We start from the raw sequence: 7,433 nt of genomic DNA on the forward strand, positions 1-7,433 counted from the left end.
CTACCTCTTGGCTACTGTGAATAATGCTGTAGTAAACATGGGTGTGCAATAATCTCAAGACCCTGCTTTCAGTTCTTTTGGAGATATACCTAGAAATAAGATTGTTGGATCATATAGTAATTGTATTTTTAGTTTTAATGGAACCTCCATACTTTTTTCCATAGTGGTTGCAACATTTTATAATCCCACAAGGGTTCCAATTTCTCCATATCCTTTCCAGCATTTGTTATCTGTTTATTTTATAGTGGCTGTCCTAATTTGTGTGAGATGATATGTCATTGTGGTTTTACATGTCTCTAATGATTAGTGATGTTGAGCATCTTTTTATACGCTTGTTGGCCATTTGTAGATCTTTGGAGAGATGTCTATGTGGATCCTTTTTTAAATCAGGTTGTTTGTATTCTTGTTGAATTTTAGGAGTTCTCTATGTATTCCAGATACTAATCCCTTTTTTAGATATATGGTTTGCAAATACTTTCTCCCATTCTGTGAATTGCCTTTTTTTTCCCCGCTATTTTCAGTGTCTTTGATGCCCAAAGGTTTTTAATTTTGATGTAGTCCCACTTGTCTATTTTTGCTTTCATTGCCTATGCTTTGTTGTCCTATCTAAGAAATCATTGTGAAATTTAATGTCATGAAACTTTTCTCCTGCGATTTTTTCCTAGGAGTTTTATAGTTTTACATTTTACATTTAACTCTTTAGTCCATTCTGAGTTAATTTCTGTATATGATGTAAGGTAAAGCTCCATCTTCATTCTTTTGCATGTGGATATCCAGCTTTCTCAAAATCATTTATTTAAGGAGCCTGTCTTTTTCCCAGAGAATGGTCTTGGTACTCTCATTGAAGATCATTTGACCATACACATGAGGGTTTACTCTGGGCTTATTCTACTCCATTGGTCTATGTGTCTACTTTTATACCGCTACAACAAAGTGTTAATTGCTATAGCTTTGTAATACGTTTTGAAATCAGGGACTATGAAGCCTTCAACTTTGTTCTTCTTTTTCAAGATTGTTTTGGCAATTTGGTGTTCCTAGAGATTGCAAATGACTGTTAAGATGGGTTTTTTTCTATTTGTGCAAAAAAAAAAAGTTGTTGGGATTTTGATAACATTGCATTGAATCTGTGGATTGCTTTGGATATTATTGATGTCTTAACAATATTAAGTCTTCCAGTCCATGAACATGGGATATTTTTTTATTTATTGGATTCTTATTTCATCTTTTTCAGCAATATTTTGTAGTGTTCAGGGTACAAGTCTTTTATGTCCTTGGTTAACTTTATTCCTAAGTAATTTATCCTTCTTGATGCTATTGTAAATGGAATTGTTTGATGCTATTGTGAATGGAATTGTTTTCTTAATTTTCTTTTCAGATTACTCATTGTAGTGTATAGAAAAAAATTTGTGTTGATATTGTGTCCCTGTAACCTTGCTAAATCTGTTTAGTAGTTTTAAGTCTTCCCTTGTGGATTCTTTACGATTTTCTACGTATAAGATCATGTCATTTACAAACAGAGATAATTTTACTTCTTCCTTCCCAATTTGGATGTTTTTAATTTCTTTTTCTTTTCTGACTGGTCTGGATAGAACTTCCAATACTATGTTTGGAATAATAGAAGTGGTGAAAACATATATTCTTCCTTCTTGGTCACAGAGTAAAAGTTTTAGTCTTTCATTATTGAGTATGATGTTAGCTGTGGGATTTCCAATATATGCCCTCTCTTATGTAAGGTAGTTTTTTTCTATTCCTAGTTTGTTGGTTGTTTTTATTCTGCAAATACGTTGGATTTTATTAAATGTTTCTCTGCATCAGTTGAAATAATCATGTGGATGATGTCATAAAAATGGTGGCATGAGGTGAGCCTCTTGAAATCTTCCCTGGAATTTATAACAAATTGAACAACTATAACTCCACAAAGGACTCCCTGCACAGCAGACAGGCAAGACTAAGAGGCACACTACTGAAATCATCTAAAGATGGGTAAATTATGCGAGTTGGAGAGGAGGGAAGGGAGAAGTGTGGAGAAGGGGATACATGGGCTCAGGACATAGACCGAACTCAGTGCTCCGAGCTCGAGGCATTCTGGAATGACCACAGCTGTGGGAGAGGGAAGAACTCGGACTGCTAGGCCCACAGGACTGAGGGGGCACCATATAACATGGATGAACCCAATGCTCACGGCAGACTTTGGAGCAAAGACTGAGGGAAGAAGGCTCAAAATGGTGGTTTAAGCCCTCACTGCCAAGCAGAGAATGGAAGCCTTAGGCACTGAGCCTAGCCACACCCTTCTTACCCTCCCAGAGCTGGCCCTGCCCCCACCTACCCACTGCTAGAAGTGGAACAGTAGCAGTGTCAACTAAAAAGAACAGAATATTTGCAGTTCTGAGAACTGTGGTCCGCAGACATGGACTCGCAGCCCAACTAGTTCCATCAAAGGGGAGGGAGCCATGGAAGTAGGACTGGCTGTAGTGGTGATCGCCGCCATTGCTCTGGGACACCTCTCACGACCCACCACGTCTCTCTCCCTACGTATCTAGGCAGATCCCTGCAGGAGTAAACAGAGCTGCTGAAACACATGGGCTCTGAATCTGGTGAAGGAAGAGCTTTGGAACTTCAGAAGCTCTCCACATCCCCCCATGGAGGTGGTGCCCTATGACCCAGGCGAACTGTTCAGAGGAGAAGCCCGCCTTCCAGGGAATACCCCATTGTGTGAGAATCCAGAATAGTGCACTGAAAATATAACACTATAGTAGGAGACAGAATGACAGGCTACAGTCAGAGAGAAAATAAAACATTCTACCAACACCTACCAGAAAACAAAAGAAAGACCTCCTTCTATCAACCTGTTGCAGAACCCACTCTTGTCTAGGAAGAGAAACAATAAATCATTAATTGCCATGAATAACCAAGGTAACAAGGTAGCTCAGAAAGAAAATGAAAAGTCTCCAGAAAATGAAGTTAAAGACATGGGAATATGTGACATAAATGACAGAGAATACATGATTTCAGTTCTGAAAAAACAACAAGATGCAAGAAAACACAGACAGGCAGTTTAATGAACTCAGAAACACAATCAAAGAAGAAAATGAACATTTTACCAAAGAGATTGAAGTTTTAAAAAAGAACCAAGTAGAATTTCTGGAGATTAAGAACTAAATAAAGAATGAAGAATGAAATAGCCAGCTTAGGTAGTAGAGTTGACCAGATGGAGGAAAGAATCAGTGACATTGAAGATAGAAATCTGGAAATGACATGGATGGAAGAAGAAAGAGACTTGAGACTAAAGAAATAAAAGAACTCTACAAGAACTTTCTGACTCCATCAGAAAGAGCAACATAAGAATAATGGGCATACAAGAAGGAGAAGAGAGAGAGAAGGGAACAGAGAGTATATTTAAACAAATAGTCAACAGGAATTTCCCAACTTGTGGAAAGAACTGGATCCTCGAATCCAAGAAGCAAATAGAACACCTAATTACCTCAACCCCAGCGGGCCTTCTCCAGGGCACATTGTATTCACGCTGTCAAAAATTAATGACAAAGAAAGAATCCTCAAGGCAGCCAGAGAAAAGAACATGGTAACCTACAGAGGAAAGCCCATTAGACTATCACCAGATTTTTCAGCAGAAACTCTACAAGCCAGGAGGGAGTGGAATCAAATATTCAAACTATTGAAAGAGAGAAATTATGAGCCAAGAATAATATATCCAGCAAAGATATCCTTTAGATAGAAGGAGAAATAAAGACATTTCCAGACATACAGACGCTAAAGGCATTTTCTAACACGCAACCTGCACTACAAGAAATACTGAAGGAGGCTATTCGACCAGCATAAATAGGGATAATCTGTGACAACCAAAATATAAAAGGCAGAGAGTAAAGGCCTGAACCAGAATATGGGAATGGAGAAAGTAAGCATGCTAAAGAAAAAGGAATACTCTAAATATGAAACTTTCTTTTACATAAACTTAATGGTAACCACTCAAAAAAATCCAGAACTGAAATATGTAACATAATAAAAGAAGAAATGGGGCCCACTGGCCCATGTGGGAATCGAACCGGCAGCCTTCGGAGTTAGGAGCATGGAGCTCTAACCGCCTGAGCCACTGGGCCGGCCCCTAACTCATGTTTTTAAAATATTTTATGTTATAGGGGGTGACGTCATAGGAATGGCGGCAGCAGGGCGCACTTTCTGAGTTCTCCTCCGGATCTTGTTGCAAACAAGACCTATAACCCATCAAAGAACTTTTTGCTCATCACACAGAACAGCGGGGAGATTCGTGGAGTACTTGAAGCTAAGGAGTACTTGAAGGTGCGTTAATTGGGCGAGCAGGGGAAGGAAAAAGAGGAGCGGAGTGAAAACGCCTGGCCGGCAGCGGCGGGAGATCCCAGCCCGCAATGGAGCCTCAACTGGCGAAGGCGAAAACCGAAAACCGCGGTGGAACCCACTGTGCCGGGCATGCACGGGATCCCAGGGCGGAGCGGAGAGCGCAGAGACCAGGAGGTGGGCTCTTTCCCTGTGTCCCACAGCTGATTTCTCCCGCCGGGAAGGCGGCCAGTGCGCCCTGCGGCGAACAAGGAGCACAGCCTCCATACCTGGGCCCCTCCCCAGCCCCGCTCTTCCAATCCTGCCCCGCCCTTCCAGAGACTTAGACTGGAAGCCACGGTGGAGCCTGCTGTGCCGGGCACGCGCGGGGTCCCAGGGCGGAACAGAGGGCGCAGGGACTGGGGGGTGGGCTCTTTCCCCGCGCGCCACGGCTGATTTCTCCCGCCGGGAGGGCAGCCAGAGGGCCCTAGCGCAGACAAAGAACACAGTCTCCATACCTGGGCCCCTCCCCCGCCCCGCTCTTCCGGTCCTGCCCCGCCCTTCCAGAGACTTAAACTAGTGACTGCGGTGAAGCCCGCTGTGTCGGGCACGCACGGGACCCCAGGGCGGAGCAGAGACGGGGGGGGGGGGTGGGCTCTTTCCCTGCGTCCCACGGCTGGTTTCTCCCACCGGGAGGGCTGCCAGAGGGTCCTAGGGCAGACAGAGAGCACAGTCTCCATACCTGGGCCCCTCCCCCGCCCTGCTCTTCCAATCCTACCCCCGCCCTTCCAGAGACTTAAACCGGCCTCTGAACTGAGGAGTGGTGTCAGATTACAGAGGAGCCGTAGGGCTCAGGCTCTGGGAAGCCTGACGGGCAGCCCTGACCCAGGGAGACTGGGAAGTGTGTGTGATTTTGGCTGCGCTAGGAGAGAAGAGACTCCTCCACCCCCAGCCACCACCTTTTCTGGCCTGCGGGAAGAGGGCGACGCACGGCTGGGCTGGGAGAGTGAAGACCCCTCCAACCCCAGCCCCCACCCTTCCTGGCTTGCCTAGGGCGGGGCGGGTGCAACTGCAGAGACACACCCGGAGATCAGCAGTGAGGCAGGAGCAGCTCTGGGCTTTCAGCAGATCAGAAATCTCCCGCCCGCACTCATACACACACTCACTGAAGAGGTGCCTTAAGACTCAAGAGTACTGGACACGGAACTGGTGGTGCCACTCTCAGTGTGTATATGTGCAGGCAAGGGCAGAAACTGCACTGACTTTGTAAAAACTATCATCCAGACCCCTCAGGCCCACGCATTTAAGTCTGCAGTCCCAAAGTCTCTCTGGGCACCAGGTGACCGGCTCTGCCTGCGCAATAAGCAGGGGGCTCTTTGGTACAGCAGAGGACAACCTGGACATTGCTTGGTGGGCTTAGGCCGAGACTGTCGCTGCTTTTTGTTTTGCTTTGTTTTGTTTTGCTTTGTCTTTATATCTTTGATATCTTTGCCTGTGTCCATTGGGGGTTATCAGATGGTTTTGCATGTGAATGTATTTGATTTTTTTCTTTGTTGTTGTTGCCGTTGTGCTTGGTGATTTGCTTTGTTCTGAAACTGCCCTGCCGGGGCCCAGCTTGTGAGGCACGGTCAGCAGATCAGAAATCTCCCACCCGCACCCATACATACATACACTGAAGAAGTGCCCTAGGACTCAGGAGTTCTGGACAAGGGGCTGGTGGTGCTACTCTCAGTGTGCATAAGTGCAGACAAGGGCAGAAACTGCACTGACTTTGTAAAAACTATCATCCAGACCCCTCAGGCCCAACGCATTTAAGTCTGCAGTACCAAAGTCACTCTGGGCACCAGGTGACCGGCTCTGCCTGTGCAATAAGCAGGGGGCTCTTTGGTACAGCAGAGGACAACCTGGACATTGCTTGGTGGGCTCAGGCCGAGACGGTCGCTGCTTTTTGTTTTGCTTTGCTTTGTTTTGTTTTGCTTTGTCTTTATATCTTTGATATCTTTGCCTGTGTCGAGCAGGGTTATCGGCTGTTTTTTGCATGTGAATGTACTTGATTTTTTTCTTTTTTTTGCTGTTGTCCTTGCTGTTGTGCTTGGTGATTTGCTTTGTTCTGAGGCTGCACTGCCGGGGCCCAGCTTGAGAGGCACGGGACTCAGCATATCCAGGGGCCAACTCTAGACCAAACCGGAGTGCTGCCGGGTTTGACCTGCAGGTCACACACCCAGAGGGGGTTCTCTGCAGGCACTGGAGCCCATAGAGGACAAACCACATTAGGGTGGTCAACCCTCACGCAGCAGAGCGCCCTGCGGGGGGCAGAGCCAAGTCTCACAACGGGTCAGCCCAGGAGTTAACCCCATCTACTTATAAGCAAAAAGCAATTAAAGATCTTCTTGAACGGGGCAGTGTACACAACACAAGAGTCACCTTTGGAGCACACGCAGAGGAGGACGACGTGGTGTGAGTCAAATATAAAGGACACATACTACATAAGATAACCTAGCAAGAACTAAGAACTTTAGGGGATCTACCTAATATATCAAAATAAACACAGTCAGCCAGAATTGGGAAACAAAGATACACGTCCCAAATGAAAGAACAGAAGAAGCCTTCACAACTGGAACCAAATGAAGCAGACGTAACCAACCTCTCAGAGACAGAGTTCAGAACACTGGTGATAAGAATGTTTAAGGAGCTTAGAGAAGACATAAAGAAGGATGTAGAAATCATAACGAACGAGCTTAGAGAAAACATAAAGAAGGATATAGAAATCATAACGAACAACCAGTTAGAACTAAAGAACACAATTACCGAAATTAAGAACTCACTTGAAGGAATTACCAGCAGGCTAGATGAAGCAGAGGATCGAATCAACGACTTAGAAGACAAGGTAGCAGAGATCACCCAAACGGAACAACAGAAAGAAAAAAGAATAAAAAACAATGAGGATGGCCTAAGAGACCTCTGGGATAACATCAAGTGCAACAACATGCGCATCATAGGAATACCAGAAGGTGAAGAGAGTAAGCAAGGGATTTAGAACATATTTGAAGTAATAATGTCTGAAAACTTCCCCAACCTGATGAAGGAAACCAACATACAAGTCCAGGAAGTGCAGAGAGTTCCAA

Source organism: Rhinolophus ferrumequinum, chromosome 23 (genome assembly GCF_004115265.2).
Source record: "Rhinolophus ferrumequinum isolate MPI-CBG mRhiFer1 chromosome 23, mRhiFer1_v1.p, whole genome shotgun sequence".
Lineage (NCBI taxonomy): Eukaryota > Metazoa > Chordata > Mammalia > Chiroptera > Rhinolophidae > Rhinolophus > Rhinolophus ferrumequinum.